The sequence below is a fragment of the Drosophila erecta genome, unplaced genomic scaffold (genome assembly GCF_003286155.1).
Source record: "Drosophila erecta strain 14021-0224.00,06,07 unplaced genomic scaffold, DereRS2 tig00000000-arrow-pilon, whole genome shotgun sequence".
Lineage (NCBI taxonomy): Eukaryota > Metazoa > Arthropoda > Insecta > Diptera > Drosophilidae > Drosophila > Drosophila erecta.
Window position 1 is genome coordinate 16,522,857 of NW_020825194.1, and position 14,394 is coordinate 16,537,250.

A 14,394-nucleotide genomic window follows, 5' to 3' on the forward strand; every position below is an offset into this window, starting at 1 on the left:
TTAGTGTACTCAGAGGAACCTTTCAGCTAACTCTAACAAACGGCCGCTTGCATTTGAAATGCATTTGACTTTGACTTTGGGCGCAGGCGCTGGAGCTCTTTGCCCCCGGAGCAAGCCCCACTTTACCGAAGTTCTGCACGCCGGAACCCGGGCAAAAGGTTCAATATTTATATGCCCGCGATTAGATAAGCCCCGCAGCCAGCAGCCACAAAATGCAGTAGCAACACCAACACGAGCCAGGAGAAAGGGACAGAACGTAGCGGCTGCAAGTATACAGCTCTTAGCGGCTCCGCCAGCACAACGCCGAAATAGCTCAGTTGGGAGAGCGTTAGACTGAAGATCTAAAGGTCCCCGGTTCAATCCCGGGTTTCGGCAACGCGCTATTTTTTTTTTAATTTTTACGAATTACTTTTTATTTTTAAGAACTTAATTTATATTGATAACGCTCTTCCATTATTTTCTACAAACAAAAGGCTTTTGAAATACATGTGTATGATAATTGTTTTCAATGAAAAAGTTATTATTGAAATTATGTATATTCCAGACAACTATGTTAAAGCAAATAATTTATAAAAATCGAATTAAATAACTTAGCTCTAGCTAACAAATAGTTATGAAAAAAAACAAAAAAGTATATTGTTGCCGAAACCCGGGATTGAACCGGGGACCTTTAGATCTTCAGTCTAACGCTCTCCCAACTGAGCTATTTCGGCGCCATGACGGTGTGGGCCCCAAGTGTCGTGTAGTCCGGCAGGCTATGCTCTGTCTCTTTCCCCCAATGGTCGGTGCGGAGCGTGTGTCTAATGGGGAGACTAAAATCAAACAAACCTGTTATGCAAATATTAAGTAAATAACTCTTAATTTTTTAACTTTTGTATTAGGCAGTATAAATATTTAAAATACATAAGTGTATGTGATAATACGATTTATGTTCAATAAATATTTAAATAGAACTGAAAACCCATTTCCAAATGTCCCCCAAGACCATTGAAATGCATTTAAGTGCCCTTTAAATGCGGGATTTGGCCTTGTCTGTGCAGACCTCGTAGGGTCATTCATGTCCAGTGGCATGTGGCTGTCAATCAAGCGGTGTTCGCAAAATTAAACTAAGCCGGCGCAGCCAATGGACTGACCTGGCCAGCGAAACAATAGACTGCATGATGGCCAGGATGGCCAGGATGGCCAGGATGAAAGGTGCGGATTAAGCTGCATGATGGGCCCGACGACTCAATCAAACAGCAGGATGAGCGGCACCAGGTCGTGGAAAAGTGAAAAGGAAAAATGCAAATCGCATTATTAACGCAGCCATTGACACATTGGACCTTGGCCATTGAACATAGACAACTGAGGACCATTGTCCAGTCGACGGACACGGTCCATTCCCGTACGAAATAAAGCAAAAGTGTGACGAATGCGCCGTTGACAACAATTAGAATATAGAAAAGGTGATCGCCAGGTAGGAACACCTTCAAGTGGCCAAGCGACTTAAAACCCGGGAGCAGGAATGGGGGCGTGATGATAGATTCATCTCGGCAGCTGCAAGCCACAAACTAACATGCAAAGGATCTCGGCCGGATCTGGTATTGAATCCAATCTCGTTCCGGCGGTGTCCAACAACAGCTGCCAAGTGGAGGACGCGTGCTAGGCCACTACCACAAAAGACATTGACTCGCACTGAAAGGGAATCGAGTGGAGAGAAAGAGATTGCCCGGACTACGCCCCAGAATATCGCATATCCGTTTGGCATAAAAAACCAAATGCTCCATGGCAACTGGCACGCACCACATGGCGCCCCCGGTGTCTTTTGCATACAATAAAAAAGGAAAACCCTAAGAAAAAACTGAGAGGCTCGGGTTTTTTCTACAATTTCATTGTATTTTTTTTTATTGAAAGTGAAAGATGGCAAGAGGCACCCTCGAATTGCAGCAGCCAGGAAGTGTGGCAGCCGCGAAAAAAACCTCAAACCGAGAACAAGAGAGCCAAAAAAAAGTGAAAAGGACCTTCCGAATCTGTGGTCGGGGTGCCGATTGTCCATGGTGTAGGCTCAGGTTTTTATGAGGCTGCCTCCTATCAAGTAAATCATTCGCCTCTGCCTTTGTTGCCCTCGCTCACTGCGAGAAAAAGCGGAGGACATTGAAATCACCAAATGCTTAAAACCAGACTCATTACTAAAAATGTTTTATATTTAATATAATATTTCGAATTATTTCTTTTTACCAATAACGTTCTTTGGCATATAATTTAGTAATAATAATTATTGGTTGATAAAACAGCTGCTTTCCATTTTTCATCAGCTATAGAGAATATTTTTCTCGGTGCACAATCAGATAAAACAGCAGCCCATGATGATGTTTTGGTCCTCACTTTTGCAGCGCATGCTAAGCAAGTTCCACTGAGGGTGCGTCTGGAGGGTCCGCCACTCTCGTTTTCGAGAGGAGTCTGCCCGGGGAGGGCAGACTTAGTCCTATTCCGAAGCTGAGTCCCTCCAGCAGATGCGCTTAGAATTTAGAAATATGCAAACTTGTATCAGGGCCGCAGCGATTTGGGAGCGTGGAAGGCGTCTTGCGAGCTGCCAACTGGAGCTCCCCGCAACCCGCACACACATTACATGCGATGTCTGATGTCTGTAAGGGTTGTCCGCTAAGCACAGCGACTAAGTTGCCGTAAGGGGTGACATGTAAATTTTTGGTAGATTTGTAGTACAAATTCCTGTAAAAGGTACTAGGCTAGCAGCCACCGGCAGCCCAGCAACATTGTACGTCGACTTACAGAGTGCCCAGCAATCTCAGCAAACGCGGAGTGGGGGGCTTTGAAAAGCAACAACCCCCGTGAAGCTCGTTTACACTATGTATAGTAGCAATCTGAGTTTTCGTTACAAAGTACTCACCTACACATTGATAAAGAATGCTCGCAAAGGGTGGTAGCCACAGTGGGGCAGGAAGGGAATGTATTCGTGGAATGAAATTACTTGAATTTCATTTAAATTGCCTTTATTATGGCCTCTGAGCCGGCAAGATCACCTATTTTAAGATTCTTTTTATGTTGGTATCCCCAAGAAGTGTTCAATAATATTAGTTTAGTGATCCCAATCCACTGTGCCCCAATGCGCAGCGATAATCCTGCCACACGCGGCATTCCCGGCACTTGCTCTCCACTCTCTTGGCGGCTGCGCAGTCGGCGTGTCCTTCGATGGGGAATTTATCCTGTGGAATTTATCCACCTACTAGTCTGTGCTGCCAGCCCGCTACCAGAATCTACAATATTTCTTTTTCTCCATCGGAATGCGACGCCCACGCAAACGTTAGTTTAGGCGCCAAGTTTGCGCGCGGCGTGTGCATTGATAATATATGCAGACGCTCCCTCACGTGGCAGGGACATAAAAATTTCTTATCATTATCGTAAGGGTAATAGGCAACCAAAGTTGGCCAGTAAGTCGGGGGCGTTGGTGGGAGTGGGCAAAGTGGGCAAAGTGGGCAAAGTGGGGAGAAAAAAATAATAAAGAACCAGCGAGAGATTTTCCGGCTTTACTACGGCCACTCATAACTTGTACTCGAGCTCAAAGACCAACATATTTGGGGTGCACTGCGCATGTCCTGCCAGGAATTAGATCCACCTGTGGTGACTCCTGATTACTTGGTCCAAATCGACGCCGACAAGTTGACTGTTTTCGCATTTAAATGCCAGATTTATTACCCCAGAGCGAGAGACCATCTAATGCCGCCTCTAAGCACGCTCTCGGCGGCATTTTCTTTTTCTAACATTTCTATGAGAAATATCTGTTGAACAGGCGGCGAGAACTTCTAGCTGAGGATTGGAATGCGGTGACTTTGGGTCGAGTGTTTCTGGGGCGACTGGGGCGTCTGGGGCGTCTGGGGCGTCTGGGGCGTCTGGGGCCTCTGGTTCCTCCTGTTGGCCTGACAACGTGTGACGAAAATGGAAATTTTCTAATGGCCGCCAACGCGCCGTCTTTTCGTTGCCGAAAATTGCCTTCCGGCTTTCACGGATCGAATCGGAGTTCTTGGCCAGTCTGCGAGCCTGTTCGAATGGGCCAGAAGATTGATGACTTGACGTTTTAATGACGTGCTAAATGCCCATAAAAGTCAACGACAGTCTCGGGCATTTTATATTTTGGGCGGTTTCCCCATTTGGTTGTGTTCCTTTTTTGCCATCGTGGGGAACCGCACAGATTTTTTATCTGAAAACACATGTCTTTGGGCCTGCAAGCCTGCTCTTTTCAGCTCGAAAATATTTTTTTAAAGCCACTCAAAGCGCCGCAGCACTCACACACATGGAACAAAGGTGGCCAGATAGCGCTCATTTCCCCAGTAGGTTTTTTGCATGAATATGTTGCCTACTTCAGAGGGTTTAAGTGCCTCTCTTTATGGACTCAAGTTTATGGGTAAGCCACTTCACTCTAAGGTATGTATATTCATATAATATACACACACTCACTCGATTTTTATGGACCGCCTGTTGCGAACAGCTGGGCACCTGGTGGTATAAAGCCACAAGTTGGCACTTTAAGATGCGGCGCCATTTTGAAACTTTTGCTGGCATTTAAACCTTGGCTCGGCTCACGCGGCGTATGCGCAACTTTTGCACCCCGCCAACTTTTCGGGAGAAGTTTCCTGAGGGATTTCGCCTGCTTGGTGGTTCCTGGACGCCTTGTGCCGCACATGCAACGGATCAATAGCCCGGTCGGCCACGCCCGCCGAATGGAATGTGCGATATACAGACGGATATCGGGGATTCTCGATGCCAGAAGGGCCAGAAATGCCAAACATGCCACACATGCGGAACTGATGCATTTTCATTTACCAGGCGATCAGGGCTGCGGAACCGGAAGTGAATTCCTTAGCTCGCTTCCGCCCCAGCTGGCACATTCCATCACCGGCCTGCGCATCCTGATGCCCTGGCATTCAGGCGTCCTAAATGTCGCCCTGGCCAATGTTGCCATGGGGCCTTGGCCATGGGCTCCAAATGTGGCAACAAAAACGACATAAATAAGCAATGTTTTGTGAGTGCCAACGAAATATTTCGCATTTTTTCGGCAACCCTTTGAGCCACATTTTTCGGTGAGCGTCATCGGATCGGAATGCGTCGCTGACACCTTTCGGTGGCATCTGCTGGCCTAATGACGGTATTCCTCCGCCGGCTCCAAAAATTCTTTCCACTTTCGCCCGGGTGCCACCGGGAAAAGTGGATACGTGTGGCATGCCGTCCACCTATTGCCCTATTCTCAGCGCCCGACTCTCGACGGCAGCGAGGGTTACTTTCACTTACTGTGACTGCCGATTTGCGACCCTTAGCTTTTTCTGCTTTCGGGGTAGTTTACACGCTCGATTGTATGCTACAGATATATGTATGTATATGTATATATGGGGGCATCGAGAAAAAACGCAATACTCGTTGGGGTTGGGGCTGCTTAGATATTTTTTTTCGCCGATGGTTTGGGCAGCTTCTTAGCTCTGCTTAGACGCCTCACATGTGTAGTTTTCAAATGCCAAGAGCGCAGGACACTTTCGCTTTCCACACACATGTGAGAGCGGGCTGGAGAGCGGGTTTTCCCAACTATTTTCCAGTAGTGAAAGCCAACTGAGATAGTTGCTCGTCCTCCTGGGAAATCCTGCTGGCCTGATAACCTGGTATGGTAATACTGTTAGTTTTGAAACACTATAGTTTCGTAGTTTTAGTTATAACAGTAATCGCCACCCCCACCCACCCACTACACACATATAGGTGAGTGTAGTTTTATCTAGCGACAAGTGGATCTAAGCGGAATTCCACCCCGATTGCTGTTCGCCTCGTTGGAATATACGAAAAAATCCATTATTATGAGCGCCAACTCCTGCCGCAGGAGTCGATTAGCTCCTGTCGCGCACCTGTCGCCGTTGTCGTTGCCAAAGATTGCATAATTTACCTGGCCCCAACAGGCAACCAGGAAACGCAGCCGCACACTCCCATATTCTGATTCCACCCGCAGGTGTGACACGACAAAAAAACCTGCTAAACCTGCTAACAGCGACCCATTGAGAAAGGTGAGAATTCTAATATCTTTTGGGCTGGCCCATTGCCTAGGGTTGCGTTCGCGTTAGAAAATTCTAAGCGAGAATTTCATTATTAGAAGCTATCCGGCGCCGAGGACTTCCAGCAGGCGTTGGTATGCATTAGCACAGTTAGATGTTGGGGTACGCCAGCTATGCGCATGACACATAACACCGGCTAAAAACCACCCGTGAGCCAGCACCCACCACCCACCACCCACCACCCACTTAGCTAAACCAACCACCCACCACCCACCACCCACGAATCTCAAACATCCGAGTAGCAAAGGGACAGGGATGTACACACGTGCTGCACCAGCAGAAAAACTTTAATCAAATTACGTGTAAGATAATAAGCCTTAAGAACTTAATAAATAATAGTTACTTTATTATAGCATGTACTTTATTTTTCCAAAATTTAAACAAGTTTTCTCTTTGCGTAGTGTAAATAATTAATTAAACTGGCTAATATACTAATATCTTAAATAATATTATTGGACAATAATTAAATAATTATTTAAATTGCCAAATTATATAAATTAAGTAACCTTTTTTCTGGCAGTGACCATTGAGTGCGCCAAAGCGCTTAGGGTAAATAATATTCCGGAGTGAAAAAATAAACGAAAAATCGGATTCATACACACATAAAGACACCGGCGGTGGCCACCTCCTGCTCCGCAGGGGTTCAGCATTCCGGTGTCCTCTTCCTGGCGGCTGGCAGCCTGTTAGAAATGAATTTCTGGAGCTTTGAAGATTATGGACTCACTCGGGAGACGCTTTGATGTCGTACCGTTGAGCATGCTCAAGTCGGCGCTCTCGGCCTTAATTGGTTTAAGAGGATCAAAGCGGGCTTCAAGTGGCTGGCAGGGCCAAAACGCCCGGCGGACGAGTGGCGCACAAGTTGCATTTAAAGGATACGCCATCAGGCGAGCAGCAAGTCCGAGCTGGCGGATGTCAATTGGGTCAATACGGGGCGAATTCGGAAGGCCGAGAGCGATGGGGGAAAATAACAAAAAAACAAAAATACGTAGCCAAAGAGGAGGGAAAATAAAATTGATAAAACGCCATAAATAAATTGCTGGTCAGTTAAGCACACAAAAACACATGGAATGTTGCATGTGGCTTACAGCCAATCCTGTAACTGTAACTGTATCCGTGTCCTGCGATAAACCTGTGTGTGTGAGTGCCCTGTTTCTGGCAGATACATGTGCCTAGGCATGTACGTGTATATCTGTGGCATGTATTTAATGAACTGGCAACTGGCAACTGGCAACTAGCAACTGGCAACCGGCAACATGTGTAGCATATTATTTACACAATTTAATGTATTTAAATGCAATACTTTGCGAGACCCCCACCTACGCCCCTGCAACCAGCCCCTGCAACCCGCAAACTTGCAGCGCGACAAGGGGTCGCTACCAACACCAGTGCACTGATGTAAGTATATGAAATGTGAATAGGTTCGCAGGATGTGAGCACAAGTGCCGCAGTGGAGTTTCGCCAGGGGTGCGGCCTTTTCGGGGGGTTCGGGGCACAGGGATTTGGCTGGTTCACGGGTTCAGGGGGCGCAGGGGCTCAGGGGTTCAGAGGGTAGCAGCTATCATCATCATCGTCATCGTCGCCGGCAGCGGGAATTAAAGGAGGGGTCGAACCACCCCATGTCGACACATTCGCCCCTGCTGTTCCACATTGTTTTGGCCCGTGTCTGTCTGAGTGTGTGCGCCCTGTACAGGCCCCACTTTGGATTTTTTCTCGCTTTTTGCTTTGTGTATTTGGCTGGGGTACACATATTTATGTGTAGTACATATGTTTAGATTTGTTATTCATGCCATGTAATGGAGGCAGCCCAGCTCTCTATCTCCCCGCCCGCCCACTGTGTAAATGGCATTATGTGCTCCGTACATGGTTGGGCCTCTGGATCACACCACCGGGCCCTAAGCCCAAATGTCCTCCTATGTAACCCGCTTGCGTGTTTGCCTGGCCGTCGCAGGAGCAGCGCTTCCACAGACACTCATTGTCCTGCTGGGCGCCTTCTGGATGTGGCCCAAACGAATGGAACTCAAAATGTGGCAAGTCGTGCCAAGATGACCACGTGGCCAGGTCGTTGGTCAGCTATCTAGTTTTGACAAATTTTAGGGAGGTCTTAAAGGGATAAAGTGCGCAGACATACAATACGGGAACAAGGAAATGGGTAATAATATGGTAATCAGGACAAATTGTTAACATGTTTATCTTATAATCCTGTGTACAAATGAGTGGATCTACTATTTATAGGATCTACTACATTCTGTATCAAAGTATACCAGAAATGCACTCGATTAAAGCCATCTCCCGCGCTGGCTCCCTTGCAATGGAATTCCCGCCAGTGGCCCAAATCGTTTGAGCCAAATGCACTGGCTTTCACTTTCGATTCGTTCGCTCGCCGGCATCAATAATAAAGCCATTTGGCTGCTAAGCGTTCCGCTAAATGTTTGCCATAAAGCGGCGCCAGCGTCATAAAACCCAGCCAGATACCAACTAGAATCGGGGAATAGTAAGTCAGTCACAAGGGGAACTGCAGGGCATTGGGGCTCGAGGGGATTGCGAATCGAGGTGGTATTTAGGTGGTATTGGTATCGTGGAGAGGAGCAAGTTCAAACACCCCACGACTCGACGACTCGACGACTCGACGACTCGACTATCATTGTGTTGAGTGCTGCTATATCTGGGTTTATTGTACTTTAAGCGTGCAGAGCTGCCAGCAGCTCTAATTGCGGCTCGGTGTGCGTCAGTTGGTACGAGTATGGGTATCTGGGCGTAGTGTATATATCTAAGTATCTGGCAGATACTCGCCCGTGAGGTGGCATGATGTGCCCGTGATGTCTAGGAAAATGCATCGCCACAATGTCCACCGCAGCTCTAATTGTTTGTCGTGCAAGTACTCACACACGTACTCGTACTCATTTTCGTATTCGTAATAGTACTCGTACTCATACTCACACTCACACTCATACTCGGCCGGAACTGGTGTGTGTGCACTGCGTACATCTCGTTCATGTTTGCCATAATTTTTTGACGCTTGAGTTAAATTTCAAACCATCAACGTCTGCGTTCCAGCTCACAGCACTCTCCGTTTCCATAAGTTTTCGGGAGGGTAAAATGGGTATATGGGGTTTATGAGGAAGGTCGCCTTGAAATTGAATTCTCAAGATCTGAAATTCCACTACATTTGAAAGGCATGTTCTAAAATAAATGCATACAAATTTGTAGGCTAAAGGTAAGAGAAATAGAATACCAACTTTTGATATATAATTTAATATCCCTATACCGTGGTGGTTACTTGTAATTTTTCACAGGGTACGTAGTAGTCGTACCCCCTTCAGGGATCATCCGCACTTGCTGCGATTGTTAATGAGGAAGGAAATCGCTCTAATTGGATGTCAACAAACATATTAAACGCGAGCCGCGAACGTCTGTGATACGAGTGTTACGAGTATTATTGCATTTGCTTTCCCGGAGCGGCGGCCACTCGAAACTCGCGATTTTCCCCTGCGGAAAGCCCCTTTCGAGAGCTCCCCCAGATTACCCAGTACCGATTGTGTGGGCAGTCAGTCAGTTTCCGGAAACTTTTTCGCGATAAGTTAATTGTATCTGTCGTCTGCAGCCGCTGCCGCTGCCGCTGCCGCGAATTGCTCGCAAAATACAAGGTTTAATTGAGGGAAATTGAGACTGCAATCGCGGCTCAAGCCGTAGCCAAAAGGCCACTTATTGATATATCCGGACTCGCAAACAAGTTGCAGATGGCGGCGAGATCCACCGAGGATCCGGGGAATCGGGCGGGGGAAATCACATTTCTCTGCGAGTTCATTCAACCTCGCCCCAGTGAACTTAGCTGAGGTTATTTTTACTTCCAAGCAACAGCCTCCTCCGGAATCCCCCGACTCTTCCTCCATCCTCCATCCTCCTCCCCTCTTCCGCCGCCACCAGAAGCCACCTAGGCCAGGCCAACTGGTCGCCGCAGCCAGAGCAAGAGCAACTGGTCTGGTCTGCTGCTCTGCTCGGGCGAAACTTGGCTGCTTGGCTGGTTGGCTGGTTGGCTGGTTGGCTGGAGACCAAGTCCCCGATCTCCGGTCTCCCGAGGCACCACAGATTTATAGGGCCCGCGGCTGATGCACTGAGCCAAACGGCCACGACTGAGAGTTTCATAATATAGTTACCATTCAAATAGTGGGCAACTGCCAAACCGCAATGCCAATAGTGCAACGCGACCTAAATTTATTTGGTCTTCGCCATAACATCATTTTATAAGATCATGTTAAGTGGCTTATAAGCAAGATTCAGCAAGTCGGGAAAATTTGTTATTTATTTATTTCATGCGTGAATGGATACAGGCTTAAAATAAAGATCTATTCATCAGCTTGTCCCAGAAACACATGCAACAGACTTGGGGCAAAATCACCATAAAATCAACACCAAATCAAAATCAAAATTAAATCCACCATGCTCCTGATTTCAGTGACCTGCATGCTTATGCAGGTGCCCACTGACTCTTTTTCTTTCTCAGTGTATGAGGCCTTTGCTCATTTTATGTTTTGCTTGACTGCAGTTTCTGGTTGCTGCCGTTGTTGTTGGTGTTGTTGGTGTTGTTGGTGTTGCATGTTGCATGTGCCGCTGGCTGCTTTGCTTCCTTATTGGGTGAAAATCGCGCCGATGCCATGGGGAAGTCGCTTTTGATTGCCAACAGATTGATTTGTCATTTATTTTGTGTTTTGATCGCCCTACGTTTCCCCTCCTGCTATCGCCACCCCCTTCAGAAGGTTACCGCCCTCGGGCTTTCGTAATCCGAAAGATTTTCCATTCACGAGGCGGCGACTTTGTTATGCGTGCAATGCGATGCATTGATCTAATGGCCATTGACAGGCGCAACTGATAAATTATGAAATCAATAACAGAGCTGTAATAAGAGCGCGGACAAGGTTCATAGTTAGCATGCATAAGATACGCGCACGCACTCTCCATCTGCGTCTCAATCTCCGTCTCAATCTCCGTCTCAATCTCCGTCTCAATCTCCATCTCTATCTCCATTTTCAGCCACCAGTTACTCGGATACCCGGCTGCCCAGATACTCGAATGACCGATACACTCGAACACTCGAACACTCGACCACCCGTTTATCAACAAACTGCACGATAATTGCAATTACAATCGCAGTCCACCGCCGATTGTCGCGTATGCAAATCGATGCGGTATTTCCATAGAACTCGGAAATTTCCATTCCGGCGGCGCTGCGTTTGAGTGATAGCCACAATCATGGGCAGCTTTTTTATTTGCCACCCTAAAATGAGGCATAACTATTTGGGTTTTTGTCTTCTCGGCAGCAGACTCGACTGGATATTATTGAAACTATTTAGAAACTATTATAATTATATTATATTATTATTATTATAAAGTTCGGGTAGAAAAGGTAGAGAAAATGTTACGAATTCCCAAATTCTGCAAAGTGCCAACAGCTTAAAGAGTGTATTGAGTTTTAATTGATCCAAAGTTCTGATATCGATGGGGTAACCCAAAATCGATGGACCCAGCTGGACTTTCTTTACCCGTGTTTTTTCCTAATGCCGGGCTCTGTTTTCATAAATAATTTTGCGTAAGCTGCGCCAACACACGGTGAAAGATGCCAAGACTGCTTACGTGCCAGCGAGCAGCATTCAGTGGCATCCACATCCACAACGAGATGCCCAGATACCGAGGTACTGAGATGCCGAGGTACTGAGATGCAGCTCGATCGCTCGGGAGGAGTATCTGCAAGATACGCGGCCGATGCGCAAGCAGGCCAATGACCGTTTGACCGCTGTGTAATGATCGACAGTCCGTACATGCAGTATCTGCGGTATATGCTGCGTATACTATAGGAGATAGATGCCATATGCAGATTCTTATGCACCGCACGCAGATTTTCCGTTCATATTGGTGCCATTAACGGAGAACGACCCGCGCAGCCGGCGGCGACTTACCTAATATCCTTTCATTGAGATTTCAGTTTCGGCAATTGCCGTTGGCCGAGAGTGAAGTAGCCAAGGGATGCCAGATTTGCATTCTGCGTCACTGCGTCACTGCGTCAGTGCGTCTGTTATGAGCCGATCGATAGGTCTCGGATTTAGCATATTCAATTCCCCACGCCGACTCTTTAACATATCTGCCAGTCATTACAAGCGAAATGCGGGGAATGGGAGCCAATCCGAATCCGAATCCGAATCCGATCCAATCCAATCCAATCCAATTCGGTGGCTGTGCTGTCTGTTAGGTGTTTGGAAATCGAGGAAAAGTTCCATCACAGTCACGTTTACTTGATTTAATTCGTTGACCAAATCTGGAGTAAAAGTTCACTTCGTAATTTATACTGGTTCCGGCGGGCACGTGGATCACAACAGTCGTTGTTCTGGTCAGGATTCTTGGAATCTTGGTTAACTGCAATGGTATATTCGAAATACATACTTAGGTTTTGCATTATATTGAGCAAATCGCAGGGGCACACGTTAATAAAGACTTAAATACAGAAAATATGTTAGCATTGGTAACCGTTCGCATCTTGGCTTTCCAAGAAGCGATTACCGCTTCCAATTTTCTGGCCAATTTGGGTCAAGTGGACCAAGTGCTCACCGTTACCTTCTGGCCAATCTAGAGTGTCAAGCGACTTAAGCGACTTGGCTGGGTTGTCCAGGCCAATAGAGAAGTTACCGCTTAGCATTTGCTAGCCGAGCAAGTTTTGGGCCAAAAGCACGAGTGTTCAAACTGTCAACGCGGCAGCAACTAACAACAGCAACAATAACAAGTTTTTGCCATTGCAATGGCAATTTATGAATAGCAAATAAATCCGAAAAAAACACAAAAATGCAACATTGCATGGCCAAGTCCAAGAGCAAGAAAAGTCAGCGGAAAATACTGTTAAATGTGCACAAGCCGAAATAAACAACGAACATTGACCCAAATTTTTAAAAAATCTCCAAGCGCGTTTGGAGGTTTTTCTCGACGTCCGGGCCCCTTGGCAAACATTGCGTAAGTCGGCTCAAAAGAAAACCTATGAAAACCGCAGCAGCCGTCCTGGGCTCCCTGAAAAAAATGATTAAATTGATCGAATTACAAGGCAAATGCGGCAGGGAAAGTGATCGAGGGGGAAAACTCGCCGACTGACAGTTGTGCCAACAAATGTTGGATGTGGCACGTGGCGCGTTTTGGGAAAACAAAAGGTGCAAAACGGAAAGGGAAACTCGGGCCCAAGTGATGCATAACGAAATTCGTTAATAAAAAAGCAAAAACCATTTGGAAAGTGAAACCCAGAAGCGCAGAAGCGGAAGCGCCAAAATGCAGCGAGGATGATGCGCATCCGGCGCACCACTTAAAAAGGTGAATTTCAGTTTTGGGGATCCCGATCCCACGCCAGGTAAATCAAACAAGCTAACGGCAAATTAGGCTAATGGACCCCTAAGAGTTTTCACTACAGCTGTAGCTCCCTGATTTCAGGTTACTAAAACATTAAAAAAGCAAGCATTTTATTTAAAGCGAAAAGTCATCATTTCTAAGGCCATGGTTCATTAGTTCATTTAAAACTTTTGAAGGCAATGAGCTGGTCGACAGGCGAGAGCAGCTAAGTTGATATAAGCTTAAAGTACTTCTGATTTGCTAGGATAAATAAAATAATGCAATTCTTCCGCACCTTAGATCTATGTTAAAAAATAAAACCTTGAAATTATCCTCTTATAATGGTTTCATTTCTTCTGCTGCATTGGAAGCCCAATTGAATCTCATTCAATTCGATTTGCTTTCATCTGATCAGTCTGATTTCAAGGTCTCAATTCAGTTCAATTCAATTCAAGGGGTTATGGCTCCCCTCATTTCTTCTCGAGCCCGTGCCAAAGGGTGTGGCGATCGGATCTTCCCATCTCCGGGCTGGAATCCCTGATTCCGGGCCCGTGCCAAAGGGTTGCATCCCCCGCTCGTGCCAAGCAGCCCTCCTCCAGTGGAATACTCGAATATTTCGTAGCGTGCCGGAAGTGCCCCTTCTAGTTGTGAGTTTTTTACGTCGTTGTAATAAAACGAAAGGATTTATATTTCCTATTGTGCGGCAGATGACACACCTTGTAATCCCCGCCTGCTGCTGTTCGCCTCGCCAGCTGACTTGGACACCGAGCAAATTTGGGTTTAAAAATATGTGAAAGATCGAGAAATTCTGCAACACCTCGGCGCAGTATCTCATTATTACTTTTTGTCGCATCCCAGTGGCCTTTGTGAGTGGACCTGCCTCCGGTGTCGCATTTCGCGGAAGCACCCGTCGCTTCGGTGGGTTCGGTGGGTTCGGCGGGTCGTCCAGAAC

General features: G+C 46.7%; 2 non-coding genes across 2 annotated transcripts; one reads left to right on the plus strand and one right to left on the minus strand.

Annotated features, from left to right (window-relative positions):
• The first annotated feature begins 302 nt into the window (after positions 1–302).
• Positions 303–375, plus strand: Trnaf-gaa. The gene has a single exon. It is a non-coding gene; the product is annotated as a tRNA-Phe (tRNA).
• A 265-nt stretch (positions 376–640) lies between these two features.
• Positions 641–713, minus strand: Trnaf-gaa. The gene has a single exon. It is a non-coding gene; the product is annotated as a tRNA-Phe (tRNA).
• Positions 714–14,394: the final 13,681 nt, after the last annotated feature.